Below are 23,392 nucleotides of genomic sequence, written 5' to 3' on the forward strand. Positions count from 1 at the left end.
GAAAGGCTGACAATGAGAGAGATGTTTGGTCATCCAAAATACGGGGAGACAAAAAAGCAAAAAGAAGAAATAAGACCTAGTGTTAGATAAATCAGTAGTGTGATTATAGTTTACAACAATCTATTGCACTTTTCAAAATAGCTAGAAGAAAATAATTCACATGTTTCTAGCATTAAAAAAGACAAATATTTAAGGTGATAGCTAGCCCAAGTACACTTATTTGAGCTTCACAAATTATGTGGATGCCTTAAATGATCATCTGTACCCTGAAACTATGTACATCTATTAAATGCCAATAAAATGTTTAAAAATCTAAATTGATAGGTCATAAAGTGTGAAAACATTTATGCCAGCAATATCATGTTTAGATATTTGTGCTGTAGAAATACTTTCAAAAGGGAGTAAAATGCATCATTGTTTATAATAGTTAAAAAATCAATAAACAACCTTAATATCTAATAATAGAGGATAATTAAATAAATATTGGCACACTCACATAAATGAATACTATGCAACTGTTAAAAATAAATATTTTAATAGATGTTCTAAATGTGAATCATGGCTCTGCCACTCACTTGCTTGGGAATCTTGGCCAAATCACTGTATCTCTCTGAGCCTCAGTTTCTTTCTCCGTGAAATGTGCATATTTATCTGATAGTCTGTATGATGATTTAATGTCATTTTTGTGAGACATTAAGCAAAGTGCCTAATATGTGATAAGCTCTCTGTATAGTTTAATTGTAATTGTCATTGTCCCCATCATCCAAATGAACAGATATGGAAAGATATTTGTAACATTTAGAGAAGAGTAAAAATATATTATGAGAGGAATAAAAGGAAAATAACTTTTAATAGCTATGGACAAAGGTCTATATAAAATATATGAAAGTTATATGAATTCTTATGTAAGGAAGTCTGTATGCAGAAAAATAGTGAGTAGGAAAGAAAGTCTAGGGAACATTTATTATTAAAATATTCTTTAAATAACTAAAGCCTCAGGCATTAATGGTTTCTGCTTTTCTTATTCTGATTTTTCATGTCCTAACCACTCTGCTTCCCTTCTCCATTACTCTTCTCCTCAACCCCCTTAGTTTAGTTCATCTCTTTAGAGGAACTTAGATCTGTCAGAGTAGGCCAGTAGTACATACTGCAGGACTTTTGTCCAAGCCATCATCCTCACTTGACGTTTTGTAGATCCAGACTGCGATGGTATAAACTCTGCCACTGAGCGATTGTACCTGCATGAACATCACATACATTTCTGGGTACTTCAGTGTTGGAAAGATGTCAGAAAATTGGAGTCAGTTCAGAAAAGAGTAACAAAACTTAAAAGGAACTTGGGGAGGGGGATGATTTCTGAGGAAATATTAAAATAAATATATACTGTGCACATCCCAGACTATGTAATATAAAATTCTGCAATAGGCATATATATATTTTTAAAAACAAGTACTTTCAATGAAATTTTAAAATATATTTGAGCTAAGGTAATATGTAGCTTATTTTAAATTCAATTGTTGAGTAGAAATTGTTAACATTAATTAGTGATGAATAATAGTCATTAGTTAAAATATCTAGTAATTTTATAAAACAAGTATAGTTTTTAGATGTTTACTGTGGCCTAGAATATTGTTTTGTTTTTAATGAACAAATGTTGACATTAAAAGTTGATTAAGTGAGCTCAAGAGTTAATGAACAATAGCCCAAATTAAACAACTTTTGTGAAATTACTTTATGCAATGTCAGGCACATATTGGGCACTTATTAATGTTTTTTTTAAACAAATAACTAAATACCAAGAAATTACATTGGCAACAATGCTATGTATCTACAATGTGAAGGAAGTAATAAGAAGATAAATGATAAAAATTTACAATTTTCAACATTCACCCATTTCATGGAGGAGTCAAATGTGAAAGAAGAGCTCCAAAAGAATTGGTAGCAACAGTTCCTAATGTAAATATTTATTTTTATTTTCTTTTAACTTTTATTTTAAGTTCAGGGGTATAAATGCAGGTTTGTTACATAGGTAAACTTGTGCCATGGGGGTTTGTTGTACAGATTATTTCATCACTCAGGTATTAAGCCTGGTACTCCTTGGTTATTCTTCCTGATCATCTCCCTCCTCCCAACCTCCACCCTCCAAAAGGTCCAGCGTGTGTTGTTCCCCTGTATGTGTCCATGTGTTTTCATCATTTAGCTCCAGAAATAAGACTGAACACCTACAACTTTCTGATCTTCGACAAATCCGACAAAAACAAGCAATGGAGAAAGGATTCCCTATTCAATAAATGGTGCTGGGATAACTGACTAGCCATATGCAGAAGATTGAAACTGGACCCCTTCCTTACACCATATGGAAAAATTAACTCAAGATGGATTAAAGACTTAAATGTAAAACCCTAAAGTGTAAAAACCCTGGAAGACAACCTAGGCAATAACATTTAGGACATAGGCATGGGCAAAGATTTCATGAAGAAGATGCCAAAAGCAATTGCAACAAAAGCAAAAATTGACAAATGGGATCTAATTAAACTAAAGAGCTTCTGCACAGCCAAAAAACTATCAACAAAGTAAACAGACAACATACAGAATGGGAGAAAATTTTTGCAAACTATGCATCCAACAAAGGTCTAAGATCCAGCATGTATAAAAAACTTAAACAAATTTACAAGAAAAAAACCAAACAACTACATAATGTAAATATTAATGGAGGAATTATTAAAGGAAATGGAAAGATATTTGATTCTATGATATTAATATTAAAATGATGTGCTATTGAATTCTGTATTTTCTTGTCACAATGAGAAATTTTAAAGTTACAGTGGCAATTTCACATATGGTATATTACCAATTCCTAGAGAAGAGATAAAATACCTATTTAAAATATCTTTATGGCATTTGTTATAAACTAGATTTTAATCAGAAATCTACTCCATCCATTTGGAATTCTAGTTTGGCTTCAGAGCACAACACGATTTGAGTAAAGATTTTGTAGATGCATGTTATATATTTATTGTAATCGAATGATTAGTTATAGGTGAATATGTACATTTATTAATTCATTGCACACATTTGTTGAGCTCCTGCTCTATGCCAGGCTCATTATGAAGAGCATTGGGTTCTTTAAATTGTCACATGTCCAGCCTTTGACAGGAGACCAAATCTTTAGTAACCATTGTTTCATTCTTCCATCTGACTGGGCAAGTGCTCTGAATCATTCATTTTTCCTACCAAATTTGGTGGGCTTCCAAACCAGAGTATTTATCTAGGTAAAATTTAAGTTCATTTGTCAGGTTAAAAAATAATTTATTTATAAAAATTATTTATTTGGGATCTGAAATTATTTTTAACCTCTATGTTTTCTTAAAAAAATAGCTGTTTTTGTGATATTAAGTCTTCCACAATCCAAAACTTGCTGATTCTCTTTATTCACTTTCAAATTTTATTTGTAAAGAAACTACAGATTTTCTTATGGTTTTTCCTAGACAGCCTATGTATTTATGGCTTTTATAAAAAAACTTTTCTCATTTTCATTTTCATCTGGTTTCTTTTTTTTTTTTTGAGACAGAGTTTCACTCTGTTGCCCAGGCTGGAGTATAGAGTGGCGGGATCTCAGCTCACTGCAAACTCCATCTTCTGGGTTCAAGCGATTCTCCGGCCTCAGCCTCCCAAGTAGATGAGATTACAGGCGCCCACCACCACACCTGGCTAATTTTTGTATTTTTAGTAGAGACGGGGTTTCACCATGTTGGTCAGGCTGGACTTGAACTCCTGACCTCAAGTGATCTGCCTGCCTCAGCTTCCCAAAGTGCTGGAATTACAACTGTGAGCCACCATGCCCAGCCATCTTCTTACTTGTTAATGATGTAGTAGAGGAAAGTTATGGGGTTTTGTTTGTAGTACTATTTCTTCTCAATGATTAGTTTATCTTACTAGTTCTATATTTTTCCTCATTTTATTTCGTGTTTTCACATGTCAAACAGTAGTTTTGTTCTTCTCCTTATGCTGGTTATTTCTTTCATATATCATTTGCAATGTTAAATAACATCCAGATTACTCTTAATAAAATGGTGAGGGATGTGACAGGTTTTGGTACAAACGTTGCTAGCAATTCACTTTTAGATTAAGACCAATGACCCTTGATCCATATTGTCTGAATTTGAATCTCTTTGTGCCATCTACTAGAATGCTGAGTGATTGATTGGTTTACCCTCCTTGGCTCTGTATAATAACTTTATCTGTAAATAGGTTAATTATAGTGAGATAGCCAGGTGGAAGGGGTTCCTCTGAAAAACTCCAACTGGCCTGCACACTGGGCTGGAGCATCAGGAAGTCCATGCCTTTCGCAGCTGGGAGGAGCCTGGCCCCTCCTTTTCCTGTGTGGAATCTGGGATTCAAACTGCAAGGCAGGAAGCACCCTAGCAGGGACTCTGGCCTTGGGGCGAGTCCCTGTTTTCCCCTTTTCTTCCTTTTCACCCAATAAAACCCTGTCTTACTTACCATTCAAATTGTTTGCGAGCCTAAATTTTTGTGGCCGTGTAACAAGGACCCTGCCTTTAGCTGAACTAAGGAAAAGTCCTGCAATAGTACCTATACCATAGATTTATTAAATGAATTAATAAATATAATAAACATAATAAGACATAGTATTTTTTGTATATTGATAAAATAATTATTAAATAATATCTTGCCTTTAAATCAGGAGTTGGCAAATCTTTTCTGTAAAGGACAGGATAATAAATATTTTAAACTTTGTTAACAGTTTAGTGTCTGTGTCAGGTCCTCAGCTCCGGCTTTGTAGTGAAAAGCAGCCACTGATAATGAACAAATAAATGTGCATGGTTGTGTTTGAATAAAACTTTATTAAAGCAGGCTTACAAGTCTGATTTTTGCTTTGGATAGTTAAATCTGACCTTACTTCTGGTAATTTAAAGCCTTTTGTTTTTATGCTATTTCGATGTTTTCTTTGTTGACTACATTTACTTTTATCTTTTTATATAATTACATTTATATATACTAATCTTAGTAATACAAATAGGAATAAAATTGACTATTGACTACCTACTTTATGAGTAAGAAAATTTGATTAAGTAATTCACAAATGAAGAACTACAAATGTTCAATAAACATGACCATATGCTTAGTCTCACTAGAAGTCAAATAAATAAACATTTGAAAAGAAGAAATATATTTAAATTTATCTGCCTATCAAGCTGCCAAAAGTGAAAAATCATTACACAGTTATAGGTGTGAATGTCTGTATGTTCAGTGGGGAACGAGCACTGGGGAGAATTTGTTTTCTGATGAAAAAAGTAAAGGTAGCAAAACAGATTTTCTGGAAGGTTAGTTAATGATACATGACATGTCTTAAAATACACAGAATATGAATGCAGCAATTCATTTGCAGGAATTTAAGGAAATGACTAAAAGCAAAAAGTATATTTAAAGCAATTTTCATTATGGCATAATTTGTAATAACAATATTATAAAACAATAACAACTGTGGATAAAATTAATTTTAAACAAATTAGAATAGTTCAGGGGGACTTATTTCTTGCAATGATGAATTGGTAACGCAGACCAACCACCAACCACCCTAGAAAAGACAATGTTGAAAAAACAAAAAAATCCTGGATGAAACGCAAAATATCTTCTTAAATAGATCGTGGGGTTAACAAGATAGTATGAAAATACTAGACCCAAAACAGGAAATGAGTGAGAGCTGAAAGAAGTATGTCTTTGTCAAACTTTGGCTATGAAAAGCAGCTAAATTGTAAACTGCTATTTTGGTCCTGTCAAAGAGAAATAATTCTAGTCTGGCCCAGATCTCTGAAAGGCTGGTCTCTGCAATAGGGAACAAAAAATGTACTCTATGGTCTTCTAAATTGTCCCTAAAATCTCAAGTCTTGGTCTCATGTGGGCACCACCCTTCTGTGCAAAAGGAAATGAAGTATCCTTCTGAAGTAGTATATCCTTTTCCTGGGTTTCAAATTACTTCTAAAAGTAATTTTTCAAACAAGTCTTTAGCAAACAACCAAGGACAATATGGTACACAATACATCTAGACAGTATCAGCCACTATCCACAGAAGCAGAATACACTAGAAACAGACCACTGGGACTACAGATATTAAAAATAAAAAAATCGATTCTATATTAATGGAGGTAATGTCTAAGTTTAAAAATTTCAGTAAAATATGAAAACTATAAATGTGATGTGATAAATGTGCAAAAGAGCCAATTGGAATTATAATAACTAAATATCAAGTTGATATTGAGAACTCGAAGAATGGGTTTACCAGCAAATTATGTAGGTTTGATATACTCTGAACTGGTATATCATTAGAAATTAGAAATTAGAAGGTAGATCATTAGAAATTATCCAGAATAAAATACAGAGAGACAAAAATATGGACAATTTAGAAAATGGTAAGGGACTTAGAGGACCTGGAAAGAAGATTTAGCATGTTTGAGGCCCAGAACAAGAGGAGAAAAAAAAATGTGCAGAAACCATTTTGAAGCGACAATGGCTAATAATTTCCAAGAACTACTGAAATACATTAAGCCACTGATTTAGGAATCCCAAGAAGCCACAAATAAGATAAAAATGTTTTTAAAAATGTACAGTTAAATATTCACTTAAACATAAAAATGAAAAATAATAATATGGAATAGGTTAAACCTACTGTAGTCTAACAATGGGACCCTGTTCAATATATGAAAATGTAGATGCATAGTTATTATTCTAGAAAATGCTTATAATATAGTGAGTGGAAAACAACTATAATACAAAGACAACAGTACCTTTTAAATGTGTATATGTACATGAAGTATTGTTTTGAATATATGTTCAAAGTAGTAATTTCTAGATGGTGGAAATTTGGGATCTGAAAATTCATTAATTATTTATTTATACTTATACATATTTTATTATTTTTCTGTAATTGTTATCATATCGCAATGTAATTTAAAAATCAAGGTCAAAATGCAATACCCAGTGCTGGTGAGAGAACAGTAAAATAGACACTTTCATACTTTATTGGTAAGATTACATCTTAAAGCAAACGCAGTGTTGGGGAATTTGATTGTATGTGTCCCAAAGTGTACAAATGGTTATTTCCATTGATCTGGTGATTTAATGTCTAGTTATTTATCCTAAGGAACTAGACAGGTACAGAAAGATTTATGTAATGCACAGAAGGTCCTCAGTACACAAATCCTTTGCCTAGAATACTCTCCTTTGCTAGGCATTCTTCAGGTCTCAATTATGTCACTTCTTCAGTAGGACTTTCCCTCCAAATCCAGTAGTGGTTTATATTCTCACTTAACCCCTCCTATGACACACTATCACAATTGTAATTACGTGGGTTACTTTCATCAGTATCTGCATAATTTCTGTCTTCCCATCTACAAATATTCTAAGGTCTCAGAGATGGGACTATATCTTTGTTCTTGCCTCCACCGCCTGTGCTGAAACACTGTCTCTAGCTCATTATAGGCAATCACTAAACATTTAATAAATTAATAAAAATATTTATTTCAGATTTCATTTTAATAGAAAAATAGAAAGATAAAAATAGAAAGCTAACAAAATTTGTTAATCTTAAAATTTATTATGTTACATTAATGTATTGAATACCACTGTTGTGAAAAATTAATATTTTCCAAAAATGTTTAGTGACTTCTAAAGGTTTTTTATGTTGTTAAGGAAAAAAACATGTTTGAAAGTATGTTTACATTACAAATTCGCCATTAAAAATCTCACATAAAAATCTGTATATCAAATATATCATCTTTTCACTATACTTACATGAAAGTATATGTGTACGTACATATATATATAAAATATGTACACACATGTAAATATACACAAATATATGTTAATAGTTCTTTCCGAATTTCAGCGTATTTGGATATGTGTAGACAGAGATTTATCTGCTTTCTGAAATTTTGAAGAAACATAATGGTGAAACCATAGGACTATGAAAGTTTTACCAAATTGGGATGAAATTATTTTATAGCTTTGTTAATTTCTCCTGACCAATTCAGCTTTCTATTTTGTTTCCCCCCTTAATTTGGATACTTTGTATTTGCCCAGAACATAAATTTTATATCAAGATTTTAAAATTTTTTTATTCATTCACTCAACAAATATTTACTGAGCATCTACCATGTACAGTAAGAAAAACAGAAAAATCACTGCTCACTTACACCTATTCTTATTGAGGGAGGGAAAAAGATAATAAACAAGATAAATAAGTAAAACATAGGTTATATTTGTTTGTTTTTTTTGTTTTCTTTTTGTTTTTTTTGTTTTGTGTGTGTGTGTTTTTAGTAGAGACAAGGTTTCACCGTGTTAGCCAGGACAGTCTCGATCTCCTGACCTCGTGATCCCCCCGCCTCAGCCTCCCAAAGTGCTGGGATTACAGGCATGAGCCACCGCGCCCGGCCAAAACATAGGCTATATTAGATAGTCATAAGGAGCAAGAAAAAAAATTAAACTGGGAAGGGGGATAGAAAGTGTCAGGTGTGTATGTGCATGCATGTGTGCAATTTTAAATAGGGTAGTCAAGGAAGGTCTCACTGAGGAGGTGACATTGGAAAAAGACTTAAAGGAGTGAATTTGCTGATGTCCAGAGAAAGAATTTTAGGTAGGAGGAAAATCAAGTGCAAATGCAAGTATATGCCTGGCATATGCAAGGAAAAGCAAAGAGACCAGTATGGGTGGACTGGATAAGGGGGAATGGGGGAGATACGTTCAAAGATTTATTAGCAGAGATTTTGCTTTCTTTATATGTTTTTAATTTCTAGTGTTGTTTGACTTTTCACTTTTTGTTGATTATAATTAAGGGATTTTTTAATGTTTTAAAGCGTAGCTTTATTTTTTAAAAATGGTTGTGTGTTTTTAAAATTTCTCTTTCTATTTTCTTTCTTTTCCCTTGTTTTCCATTGACTTTTAAAATTATTTGGCTAACTTCTCAAATTAACTTCATTTACTTTTGTTCCTTTTCTTTTAATAGTGAAATGATTAATTAGAGTTTATATTTTGCTTTGAAAAGAATTGTGATTGAATCATAATTTTTACATTTAGTGTTCTCTTTCTTGTTTTTTTAAATTACTTTGCAAGTTATTTTTAAGTATGAGCTTTTCTGCTTATACAACAATATGTTCATGCTAGAAACAGAAGAAAATCTTCAAAGGAGATGGAAGAAAATAAATCATGAGTTTACTCACATATGAATATATTCATTTATATATATAAATACCATATTTTTACTTAAAATTAAGATAATACTTTATAGTTTTTAAATGGACTTATTCCATATTGGGCTGAAAAAGTTTTAGACATTGTAATTAACTTTTTACTGAGGAAATGTATTTTTGTATTTTGTAATAGAAATATTAAAGCCATAAAAGAACATGTAATAAATGTAAATTCCCCCTGCGTCCTACATTGCCAGAATTCTCCACTTGCCCTAGCTAAAGACAATCACTGTTACTAGTTTGCTATGTGACTTTGCAGAGGTATTCTATCACAAGAAGTAGCATGTTGTTTTCTTTTCTTTATGGTCAGAATATCTCCTCTGTTTCTTGTGCCACTTGTAGCTATATTTGTGAGCCATTGTTTTACTAAATCTAATTCAGTTAGGTTTTAAGTCGATGGAGATTCTATCCAGATTTGGCAGTGGCTGTTGATTCTTGTTTCTAGTATTTATTTTCATTTTGAATTTTTCTGTTTTGCCTTAGGTATTTTACTGATGAATTTGGAAGCCTGAATTAAGGACTCATTTATTCAAAACACTACTTCTCAGGAGAGTTTTATATTTTTTCTTCCTTTTATTTGTTTCTCTTTTCTGTTTTTTATATCAAATAATTTTTCTTTTATAACTTATATTTTTCTTGTAAGCCACTATAAGTTCCTTTTGGAAAGACATGGTCTACAAATCAATCTATATAATATTTTATTATTGAACTATAAAAGAATTACTGTCCCTAGATGTCCATCATCAAGAAACTGGAAATATAGGCTGGGCGCGGTGGCTCATCCTTGTAATTCCAGCACTTTGGGAGGCTGAGGTGGATGGATCACTTGAGGTCAGGAGTTCAAGACCAGCTGGCCAACATGGTGAAACTCCATCTCTATTAAAAATAGAAAATTAGCCGAGTGTGGTGGTGCGTGCCTATAATCCCAGCTACTCGGGAAGCTGAGGCAGGAGAATCGCTTGAACCTGGGAGGCAGAGGTTGCAGTGAGCCGAGATCGCACCACTGCACTCCAGCCTGGGTGACAGAGCGAGACTCTGTCTCAAAAATAAATAAATAAATAAATAAAATAAAAAAGAGAAATTGGAAAAACAAGCCTTGGTACAAATGCTGTACTAACTGTTAAAAATATATTTTAATTGACTTGGAAAGATGTTTGTGAATTTTTTATGAGAGAAAGAGCAGGTCACATAGTACTGTGCATATTGACATGATTTTAATATAGGACTGTTTATGTCCATCTGTCTATCCGCGGAGGCGGGCGGATCACGAGGCCCCTTCCATATATGCCCATATTTATATATGTCTATAAAGAGGTCTGGAAGGGAATTTGGCAAACAGTGACAATCTATGGGTGGTATACATCTTGTATGAATTTTATAATCTCTCATTTATACTTCTATTGGTCGTCTGAATTTTCCATATATACCTAAATAATTTTATCCAAAAACTTTTATGTTTCTAAAGGATATGTGGCAAATTTCTTTAAATAATTATTTTGCTCAGAATGCCACAGTTTAAAAGGCTACTTGTTAACCTACAGTTAACATATTTTTTCAAACTTCACCTGTATTTACCTCTAATTTAAAACCAACGAAAGGTAACAACACATTGGCATTTTGAATATTATTCAATAGGTTAGGATTTCTGTTTACAGAGAATGCACAGTACTTTGAAACCGATTTTATATGTTGCTTTTAATGATGAATGGACAATTTTATCCTAATTTCTTGTCAGTTGGTATTTTAGAAACATTTCTAAACAAAGCTCCCTGAGGAACATGGAAATCATACTTTCCTTTTTTAGTTAAGTTATATCTTTAAAAACTATCAAGTAGAGTCTCTACATTAAATAAGCTTTGCAGTTTGTTCATAATGCACATGTTTGCTCTGCAGTTTCAGGAACAGGAGTATCAGAAAGCTTCTGTGTAGAAGCTGGTTATTTAATATCCAGGCTCAGTTTACCAGGACCTTTATTTCATTACAAGAACGCTTCTATAATGATAAGCTACTTGTAACATCAAAGCACAAGAGACATTATCTCTTCCTCCCCATAGCCCATGATCTAAAAGCTTGTCTTTTTATCTTTATTTGAAAGAGAAAACATGTTTTTCAAAAAAGCCTCAGCAGATTGTGGACATGGCATAAGTAGGCTCTGGGCATAGTCTAATTTTTTTTCCCCTTTTTCTGTGTGTTTTGTCTTATGTTTCAGTATTATGCTTTTTCGGCTTTTTTGGGGGGAATAAGATAAAGGAATTTTGTTTTAAACTAATTGTGAGAAGGAAAATGCCTTCTAACTGGTATATATATATATATATATATATATATATGCACACTTATATATGTTATATGTATATAACATAGTCACTTTTCAACCAAAATTACTTGTTGAGTCTCTTAGAAAATAAGGGAAGTGGCTGGGCATGGTGGCTCATGCCTGTAATCACAACACTTTTGGAGGCTGAGGTTGGTGGATCATTTGAGGTCAGGAGTTCGAGACCAGCCTGACCAACATGGTGAAACCCCATCTCTACTAAAAATACAAAAAAAGTTAGCTGGGCGTGGTGGTGCATCCCTGTAGTCCCAGCTACTCGGGAGGCTGAGGCAGGAGAATCTCTTGAACCTGGGAGGCAGAGGTCGCAGTGAGCTGAGATTGCACCACTGCACTCTAGCCTGGGCTACAGAGCGAGACTCTGTCTCAAAAAAAAAAAAAAAGCGTTTTCGTAGACTTTTTTTTTTTTTAGACTTTAGGGAAAGTTTTAGGAGTCTAAAATTTGAACACTTACAATAGAGCTAGAAAACTAGAAGCCCCTGAATGATGAAGTGGAATGTCAGTATACCTGCCGGCTTTTGATTCTCTATCAAATACACGATATTGGGGGCAAAACAAAGATGGATATGATACACAGATGAAACCCAGGGAAAAGAAACTTTTCTAAATAAATTATCCAAATGTTTGCTTTTCATTTGACCTGAGTTGTACCTCTCAATATCATATATGTAGGGACTTTGGTTAATCATGTTATTTCTATTTGCACAGGGACACACAATCATTAACAGTTTGTAAATGCTTTTGATGATAATTTCACATGGCTGCATGAGAAAAAAATGTTAACATTCTGTCTTGGACTGTGTGAATGCCTCTAATTTTTTATGTGAAAAATTATAAACACCAATATTTGCTTTGTTGGTTTATAATCAGAAACAGAGATAAATTAATGGAAGAGATATTTTTGGTGATTAGAGGAGCAGACATGAAGTAAATCTGGTTCTTGAAATTATACTCTTTTGCTTGTTAAGTAAAATACTGAATGTCAGTTAGAAGGGTAATATTGACATTTAGTATTTTACTTAACAAGCAAAAGCATATGATTTCAAGAACCAGGTTTACTTCACTTCTGCTGGAATGTTCCCAAACATTCCAGACTGTTCTGACATGAGGTCACCATCATGGTTAGTCAGCAGGGTGAGATGCTGGTGTCATGAGGGTAGACTAAGGTTTTATAATTCATTCAGAAAGACATTTGGATGACCAGGCTATATCACACTGGGTCTCTCCTCCCGGGCAAGAAGAATGAAGTTTCTTGTGATTTTCTTATCTATCTGGTGCTCATTCTTGTATTTGTCCACTTAAAAATATTTATTTGCTCTCCCACCATGTGCCAAACCCTATGCTGTATATGCAATAAAATGAGAGTAAGACCCCTACCATTAAATAGCTTACAATATTTCAGAGGAGACAGTGATAGAAGCAGTTACAAAACAATAAATCAATTAGGGAATGCAATGAGAACACAATAAATCAAACAGACAATGCTATAAGAAGAGGGCACACACATTACTTTCCTGAAGGTACTGGGGTGGCTTCTCAGAGGAGCTAAAGTCTGGCATTTGACAGGAAGAGAAGTTGGGCAAAGCCAATCTTGACAGAAGAATGTCATGTTTAAAGGCACTGAGGTATTCAGGATACCAGGCAAAGGTGCACATGGAGGAAGGGTATGAGATGAGACTGTCCAGATAGACGCCACTTCCCACATGCAAAGTTTTGGAGTTAGAATGTTATATTATAGCTAAAAATGTACATATATTCAAATTATATTAAAGTTACAATTCAAAGATGGGTAACACGTGAACAATAATCAGATTTGCAATTTTGAGTGACCAACCAGATAGCATTGTGTTGATTTGGAATGATGTGAGACTGGAAATAAGGAAATCCTTTAGGCAGTGCTTTGGAAGTACAGCTTAACTATTTATGAATTACTCCTTCTAAACTCCTGCCTTTTCCTTATATACTCCTGGTAGATACAGGATAGATATAGATTTTAGTAAGACGGAAAATTGGGGAAAAAAAGTATTCATTGAAACAACTTGTTACTGTGCTGTCTCATGAAAGTCTTATAGGAGGCCAAAGTTTGCTTAACTGTATAAACATGAAGCAGGAAGTCTTTCATAACGTATTTTAAACTTGAGTGAAATATATGCAAATGCATCAATATAATTCAAAGAAGAAGGTTTTAAACACTGGAGAATAAATTCAAACCACCAGCTAATATTGGAATACAGATATGAATCTCCTGGCTCAAAACCAAAGAGTGCTTAAAGGAGAAGGTGACAATTATATATTGAAGAAGAGAATTGCTTCAATAGGTATTTGACTGTATGGAAAAGGATAAGCAAAGATATTGGAGACATTTGGTAACTGAATAGTTTGGATGATCTCAGTATGTATGGGGAAGTATTTGATTCTGGACTCCAGAGTCACATGGGCAATTTTCATGATATTTGAATGTGTCACCAAAGATGACGGTTTTTTTTAAATGTATATATAGACAATGTGGAAACACTGAAAGTTTTTAAGGGAAGAATTGACTAGTTCAAACTTATAGAGTAGGAAGACAGCTGTGACAGCAATGTGTGGGGAAATTGTATGTAGGAGATACTGGAAGCAAGAGAATGTTAGAATATCGCAATAATCTCAGCAAGAAAAATGAAATGTTGAACATAAATTTTCCTGACATAAGCTGACTGAAATGCCAGCTACTAGATTAATAGAAAGGTTTAGTATGGCAAATATAAGTGTCTCTTTTCAGGTACTCTGTTTCCACCACAGAAAGTAGACATTAAAGCCATATGTGTATGGGTGCCCTGACAATAATTTGCTCAAAATTTTACTTTCAACCAATCTTCACTGCATCAATTTTTTTAAAAAAGCTATTATGTCAAATGAATACTTTTCTCAGTGGTCCAGTGAGCTTGGGTTGTAGTTAGCAAAGTCTAAGGTCTAAGCTTATAGCACCTGACAATACAAAATACTTTTCTTTTAAAGAATTTCTGTGATGATTTTTGCTTAAAATTTGTTTGACTTCACCTGTTTTCTCAGCCAGTATTGTGTCATTTTGTAGAAAGGACATTTAACCTAGTGGCCCACTGAGGCCTTCTGCCATGGACCTGCTGTGCGTACTTTGCTAAAATGGCTGCAGGGCTTAGACCTTGTCTAGGTCTGTTTGTCCATCTTCACAATGAAGGTGTTGGATGAAAACATCACTAAGCCTCATGTCAACCTTACAGTCTTGAAAATCTATGTTTATCCAGTAGAACCAAACAAAAGCAAAACTTAAATTCTGCATTAAGATATACAAGCAATCAAACAACTGGTCTACTCATTTTGACTGTCTTAAAGTATCTGAAAAAAATTTATTAAGCCTGAAAGTTAATAACTATTGGGTTGCCACCTCCTCTGATGTTCTAAAACATTTTTTGTGTGTGTATAAATTTTAGTGTTCTAAATCCTTTGATCTCTCTATTGTATGTTCTCAAGCTTCCCTCCAGTCCTAGAGCAACTTGCTGTGAGTTATGAGCTGGGAGAGGTGATTAGGAGATAATATATAAACAATTGGAAGACAAGATGTCACTGATGTTGCTATTATGAAGAAAACACACACAAATGTTTTTTTGAGAGGTTAGAAGACCCCTGTCCAGCAGCAAAGCTTTCGTATGTAGGCTGTGTGTGTGAATGTTTGCTACAATGAGACTCTGCCTCTAGCCTGCTAAGTGATTAGGATAGTATCATGGTGGAAAATCACTCATGTTTATTTATGACTGAATGATTTTATTGAGGATGGCGTAGAAACCCCTTACCGCCGCATGCACTTTCCTACTGCCACGTTGCCACCAAATATGGGTTAAGGGCATTAGAAAAGAAATCCCACATGCAGCCGGGCATGGTGGCTCACGCCAGTAATCCCAACACTTTGGGAGGCCGATGCGGGCAGATCACGAGGTCAAGAGATCGAGACCATCCTGGCTAACACAGTGAAACCCCGTCTCTACTAAAAATACAAAAAATTAGCCGGGTGTGGTGGCGGGCGCCTGTAGTCCCAGCTACTCAGAGGCTGAGCCAGGAGAATGACGTGAACCCGGGAGGCAGAGCTTGCAGTGAGCCGAGATGGCGCCACTGCACTCCAGTCTGGGCGACAGTGCGAGACTCAGTCTCAAAAAATAAAATAAAATAAAATAAATTAAAAAAATAAATAAAAGAAACCCCACATGCTATGTCTGTTTGGATTAACTTCACAAACAAAATACAGGGAATATAAAGAAATATGAATGAAGGAATTATAAACCAGGTATAAAACTAAGAAACTTAATTTTTAACTATGGCTTGGGTTATCTAAATGTGTACATACATATAATATATGTGATTATATATGTAAAATACATATATATATACACACAAAAATACTGAGGATTTGGGGCATCTTAGCCTCTGAGCTACCAGTTCCTCTAATGTTCTAAAACATTTTTATTTGTTATTATACTTTTATATATTTAAACACACACATATATATGCGTATATATATATACGCATATATATATGCGTGTGTGTATATATATATATACGCATATATATGTGCAGAAATGGAGTCCAGTTTCATTCATTCACAATGGCAATAATATGGTCAGGAGGGGACATTTGGTAGATTTATAGGACAAACGGATATTTGTGTTCTGAATTTTTTTGTTTCCTTTGGTTTACCATGTTTTCAATTCACAACTTGCTTGAGCATTGCACAGATTGGTAGAATATGATTTTATTAATAAAGCTCAATCTAATTGCCAGAAATTTAGGTTGTGGTATGTTACTTACTAGGCTTCTTATGTGGAACCAATGCTAAAAAAATAATTACATATGCACACTATAGTTCATATTTTAATAGGTCTTCACTGAGACCTACTATGAGCCCTAGAGGCCAGCTCAGTCACAATTTTTGAGCTGAAACTCCTTTTAAAGACACTGTACTTGTTTTTACTAAAGGTTAACGATAAAAAATAAGCAATTCTCAAAGGTAAGTAAAAACATTAAAAAATAAGTTATTTCATTTCAAAATATGTCCCTATTGGCTTTTACTCCTTTTCTATACAAACTTTTTGTGCAGATTTTGTAAAAGTCTTTTTATTCTTCTGAATATCACATTTTTTCCATTCTACATATTGACTAGTATTGTTTTAGCTTTTTAGAAGTGAAAGAATTTTAAAGAAATGTATAATAAACCTGATCAGTAAAAAAACCTTTTCGCAGATATCTAAAAGCTAATAATTTAATCATGTGATCTTATGTCACCCCAGTTTCTACATGTATAAACAAATACAGCAATATCTTACAATTATGGTGTTTTAATATTGTGAAAGATTCTCAGTCATATAGCTTAATACTTTAATATCTGATGATGCAAACTTAGCTTGTAAAGGATTTGCGCATCTTGCAATAAAGTTCAAATGACTAAATTACTTTGTGTATTTACAAATGACACATGATGGTACATTTAACTCTTTACTGATGTTAGCTGATACATTAGTCAGATCTCTAGATTGTGAGAACATTCTGAGGAAATATTGCCTGGGGTAAATTTTAATTTATGCAGGAAAAAATTAAATGTATGCTATTTTGCATAAAAGTGCAAGTGTGAGTAAATTATGTATGGTAAATTCTCATTGCTGAAAGCTTCTTGCAAATGAAGAATAGTTTTATTTGTGTCTTACTAATATACCAACGTTTGGTTAGTTACATTTACTCCTGTTTGCTACAGGTAAAATGGATGGAACATCAGACAGCTCATTATAGAGACAAGTAAGCTCCAGTTCCAAAGTTGGTTGACAGAACAAGTCATGGTAAGTCTTGTAATTTTAGCACTACTGTACATCTGCAAGCTGTCTGTGGGTAAAATGCTTACTAAGCACTGCATTGGGGCTGTCAGAATGCTCATGGGTTGGTAATTAAATACAGACAGTGCTATGGTTTTATGGAGCTAAGCCAATATTTGTGCACTCTAGAAATCTCTTCTAGAAAGCTTTTACTTTGGACTTTAAGTTTTGGAAGAAGTACATTTTATTTTTATTGAGTAAACTTTCATTAAAAGCACACTTTCTAGAGCCTTCACTGAAAACATTCATTTCTGTTTTTGTGTGATAAGTCAATGGCCAATTCACCTAGCAAAGAAGTCAATTGTCAGCAGTGCTGGCCTTTGCAGTGTTAGTTTTCCCTCTCTCAGGTTTTATCGTCAGTTACTATTTTTAAAACACTCAACAAAAAGATTTGAAAGTAAATAGAAAGATCTAAAATAGGCCTGCTGGAAAGAAATATATTTATTTGCCAGGTGTGGTGGCTCATGTCTGTAACCCCAGCACTTTGGAAGGCTGAGGCAGGAGGATAGCTTGAGCCCAGGAGTTTGAGACCAACCTGGGCAACACAGGGAGACCTTGTTTCTATTTAAAAAAGAAAAAAAATTATCCAAGTGTGGTGGTGTGAGCCTGTGGTCCCAGCTACTTGGGAGGCTGCAGTGGGAGAACTGCTTGATCCCAAGAGGGACTGCAGTAAGCCGCGATTGTGCCACTGCACTCCAGCCTGGAAGACAGAACAAGACCCTGTCTCACACCCCCCCCAAAAATGGTGTTTATTTAATTCTTACCACTTTTTACTTTCCTTCTGGAATTTAGTGCCCTAGTTTAAATATGAATTGCTTGTATACTTCAGTAGGAAATGAATAATTTTTCCTTTATACTTGTTATAGATGTTTATTTTGATAGGTATAGAGTGTGTCATATAAAAGCATGCTATATAGCAGCACTAGAACCTGCAAACTATGACCCAGAAATCAAAGGCCAAATTCTGCCTGCATTTGTTTTTTTAAATGAAGTTTTATTGGAATACAGCTCATTTATTTATAGTTGCTTTCCTGCCACAATAGCAGAGTTTAATAGTTTGACAGATATTTGCAAAGTCTAAATTTTTTACCATCTGGCCCTTTACAGAAAAAATTTATTGACCACTGGACTAGCACATGAAAACTTGTAAAGGAATACATATTTTTAATTTGTTTTTGTACTGTTTAATAACAAGAAAGAATACAAAAATATCATTTCAAATGAATTTTATTTTCTTTAACAGTGAGGAAAATTTGTGTTATTGCTTTACATTTTTAAAAAAACCTTAATAATATCCTGTAGCAGGAGTTTGTGGTTGGATGCAAATCCGTGTACACTTTTAGGTGGATAGTTAGTAAGCTTGTGTATCTTTAAAGGGAAATATTTTCTAACACATGCTGTGAGATTGGCATAAAAAGGAAACGGAGAATAGAGTTCAGGTGAGTCAGTGAAGTGGCTTCTAACCATGCAGCTATTATATGCCTGAAAACTGCATGCGTCGAGGTTAGTCTGCAAGCCCTTACCAGCTTGTTATTGGCAAGGTTTCCAAACCTCTAACTGTATTATGGCTGTGGATTCATTATCTATAGCAGACTATTCCCCATGACTGTCTCAAAGATAGTTCCTGGGCCAACTTATATTTTTTAATCTGTCACATTTACTTTCCAAAGAAAAAAAGTAAAAGAAACTTGTTAGGAAATTAAAAGTGTATATGTGCTGTTATTTTTAAAATTTTTTTGGTGTCATTTAGTTGTGAAGTAGCTGTGTATGCACATTTATGGTTAAAAAAACTGGTAGGACTGTGAGGTAATATACTACTTTCCAAAGTATAGCTTTTCTATAAAACATCTAGCAGAAGGATAATAGGTAATGATGCAATGGTTAACATTACCATTTTCAAAAATTGAAAAGGAATCATCACTTGGAGCCAGTTTGGCATTTTCCTATAAGACATCCTATTTAGAGCTCTGCATCTCTGCTATGCAGTTCTGTGAATTTGAATCCAACAGAGAAGATGTAGCTTTCATACAATTTTCTTCAGTTATAAGAACCATAATCGTTCCAATGGGATGCTGTAAGCCTGGGTCACTTAAATCATTTCTGAAGACAGCAGGTGCTCTTCAGGGATGTGCAAGATGAGGAAAGCACCTGTTGTTGATTGTGTCTCAGGATCACCTACATAAACTTAGTGCAGGTCGACGTGTTCAGGAATCAGTTATGGAGAAGGATATGAAAATTTTGCACTAAGCAAATGAGCTGGAACCTAACAACAAAGAAAAATTTCCTGAAAAGTTAAGCAGTGTAGGTTCACAAAATATTTAGATACTCTCTCGAAGACAGTCCTAAGAATGTAACTGAATGGGACACAAAAATGAAGATACAAGTATTTACATTGAAATCTACTTCTCTGAAATAATTACTCCCTTCTTATCTGTTGTAAGATGTAACGCAAGATATAACATTCCCAGTCTTCTGTATTCCAATGATATGTGGAAGAATTGTGAGGATATAGAGCAGAGGTCAAAATTTGTGACATTGGGACAAATATAGCCTTCTAATATTTTATTGACTACAAATGTATTTTCATAAACTGGAAATTTTATTTAAAAATTTAGATTCCCAAATTACATTGAAAATCTGAAATATTTTGATATTTGTTTTGTCTTTAAAATATTTTTTAAACATAAAAGTTGTACATGCTGTTGGTAAAAAAAAATTCAAATAGTACAGAAAACCATAAGGAAATGTTCTTGATCCCAGTTTCATTTTCACATTTTATTAAGTATTCTTCCATGAATGTAGATGAACATACATGTGAAATATACAATTGGATCATGATAACCATATTTTTCTATGCATATTTTTCATTCCATATTTTAACAATTCTCTTCGATTTTATTAACTTATATTACTTGAATTGCTTTATGCTTTCTTTTATTCCATTTTTATTTTCATTGCTTTAGTATTTTGAAATTAAATTATTTGATAAAGCTTCCTTTTCTGCTCTCCTACTTGATTTTGTATTGTACACATTTCACATGCTGTCCCTATGATCTTGACAGTGTGTTCTTGCAGTGATAGAGGGCGTTGGGCTTCACAGCACCAAGGGCAGGTTGGGGCTTTCCAGCCACCTCTGTGAATACCATGCTACCTTCTTCTTGGATGATCTGTCATTCCTTTATGTGGCCATCTAAAAGTTTTATTCTGGCATTTTTTCTGAAAACTCACAAGTAATAGTCATTTTTGGAGAAATAATGGTCCTTTTCTTAAAGATGTGACCATGAGGTGGTAGTAGCACACAGCAAGCATTACTTGGGTGGTGCTTTGGTGGTTTTGTAAATGGGGGAGGTCCCTTATTGCAGGACGCCTTCCCAAAGGCAATAATTAGGGGGCCACCAAGCTAAAGGAGAGGGAGGCAAAAGGAACTCTTGGGAAGAGGAGGTTTGGAGAAGGAGGCGTCAGTCTAGAGGATGTTGCTCAGCAGCATGATGGAGAGACTCTGGGTGGGAAAGCTTTTAAGGGCAGCAGAAGCTTGGGGTCTGTTACAGACCCAGGGTTTATCTTATCTACGGTTAGCAGATGTTAGGTGCAGTTTTGTGGGATTGCGCAAAGCAGGCAGGCTCTAAATGGCCAAAAATCTACTTACTTGGACTACATTTGAAAAAAATGGATGTGTAAAAATGTGCATTTGTTGCCAGTGGGCTTTGGAGCTAGTGGTTCCACCCTGCTGTGAAGAAGTAAACACTGTAGGACCAATGTGCACAGACCATCTTATAACAACTAGGCCTCACTGGTTTTGTTTGTGTATGTGTGTTTTGTCATTATAACATACTACAAGTCTACAGAAAATATATACATAAATGCTTGTAGATACACTTATGTACAAATATGCGTAGAAAATAGACACATATAATGAATAGCACGTACGTACCATCTAGATTTGTTAGATTTATAATTTTGTCGTAAATGCTCCAAGTTTTTTAAAGGACTACATTACTAGAGTTGAATTCCTCTATACCCCTTCCTAGAACGATTCTCTTCCCTGCCTTCTTCAGAGGCTTTCCTATGTGTGCTTAGATTTGTATCCTAAATACGTATCATTTTAAAAGGATGTATAAAATTGTTTTGGGATGATTTAAAACTTTATATAAATGATATCATACTGTACATAGCCTTCTGCACTCTGCTTACAATTTTTGAACTGATTGAAATGTATTCAGTTGATACTTGTAGATCACATTTATTTACTGTTGCTGCTAAATAACATTTTACTGTGTGAATATAAAATGATTTAAACAATTTCATATTAATGGCGATTTAATTTGTTTCCAGCTTTTCATTTTTGCAAATGATGCTGTAGAGAACATTTCTGAACACGTCTTCTTATGCAAATGCTTCTACTTGGCTGTTTCATTGAGAGATTCTAGAAGCAAATCAGCAAATAATTCCCAAATAACCTATTGGCACAGGTCTAGAGTTATATCAAAATTAGATATAATTCCTATTCTTGATAAATTTATACTCTTAGTTTATAAGCTTTGTGTATACTTACAAATAAGAATTTTTCTACTATTTGGTAGTGTTTATCTCACCTGTCATTTTACTAAGTTTACGTGTATTTCTAAGACAGATATGTCATTAATGTCATTGCTTGATTATTTTCTCCAATACTTGGTTTTGGTAATCCCCTAAGATGCAAAGCAGATGTGACTATCTGAATTACAGTTTTGTCTTTAGGAGAACATTGTGTTAAAAAGCTTCCCTGAATTCCTAGTGCTGTCACTTTCTCAGTTAATGATTTATTAAATACATCAGAGCAATTAGAAAAATGAGATTTTTAAAAAATGTTTTCCACTACAGCTCAAGTAATTTAAATCACTCTTCTAAGAGGTGTATGTTGGGAGAAGTCATAAGTGGAATGCACATGACATAGTAAGGATAATGATCAGTGTAAGCAGATAACTTCTAATGGGAAATATATACATAGCTTTGGAATTACATTCCAAATCACTTGTTTTCCCAGCATTTATTGTATGCAACAAACACATAGAAAGTGGTTAGCTGAAACAGGTAGTTTGGAAATATTTTAACATTTTTATCTAAACAAATGACAGATTTTTTTTAAATGAAAAATGCTAAGTATAATAAAAGTGTATATTTATGTTCTCGGCAGCCAAATGTGCTTTTTAATGGAATTTAAATAAATGGAATTTTTATGACAAAAAAAGCAACAGTAAAAGCAGTGATTATGTTTTTCATAGTTCATTTGCCTTCTTTGCCCTGCAGACCTTGTGTGGAGGAAAATGAGATCCCGAGTGAAGTCTACAATGTCATTGACTCTGAAGAAGGACTCAGAGACCCATTGGTGTTTAATGACCCTTACTGGCCTATGCAATGGAAACTGGTATGATCTTCAGAAATAGATGGTTCTTTGGCAATGTTAAGAAATATTATTTTTGTCATGTTCTAATGCAGTAGACAGGCACTTTTATGCACTGCCTGCTTTTATCTATTGGTTTTGCAGAGAGAGACTTAGCAAACTTTTGATGAAATATTACTGCCATCTTATTAATGAACACTAATCCTTTTAATTTGATTACATCCTTAGGGTTTGATTTAATCTATAAAAGACACCAGTAAAAACCCCAAGATATTTAAATTTGGTGTGTGTAAACAGACTCATTACATAGAAATGTTGTTGCCATTCAGGCTTGAAGTTTTTGTTCTTGCATAACTTAGAATATATTCTATATTACATCAATACTGAGAGAACTTGTCTTTATGGATTAAGTGGATGTTAGAACATTGCCCAACAGACTTTTTTTCATAATGCTTATTTTGTTGGACCTTTTAGTATCACATTGCCCTCCCATTTATATAAGACTGTAATAATGAAAAGGTTTGAGAAAAGCACCCTTAATTTT

At 33.9% G+C, this 23,392-nt stretch overlaps 1 long non-coding RNA gene across 13 annotated transcripts in view; it reads left to right on the plus strand.

Moving 5' to 3' along the window:
• The window catches only part of LOC100992117 (uncharacterized), an 843,804-nt gene that overhangs the window by 73,653 nt on the left and 746,759 nt on the right, over positions 1 to 23,392 (plus strand). For all 13 annotated transcript variants that reach the window (XR_010112484.1, XR_010112483.1, XR_010112490.1 and 10 more), the window contains 2 exons: positions 17,354 to 17,435; positions 22,755 to 22,872. This is a non-coding gene — a long non-coding RNA (uncharacterized LOC100992117). The remainder of the gene's footprint in view (positions 1 to 17,353; positions 17,436 to 22,754; positions 22,873 to 23,392) is intronic.

This window comes from Pan paniscus, chromosome 5 (assembly GCF_029289425.2).
Source record: "Pan paniscus chromosome 5, NHGRI_mPanPan1-v2.0_pri, whole genome shotgun sequence".
Classification (NCBI taxonomy): Eukaryota; Metazoa; Chordata; class Mammalia; order Primates; family Hominidae; genus Pan; species Pan paniscus.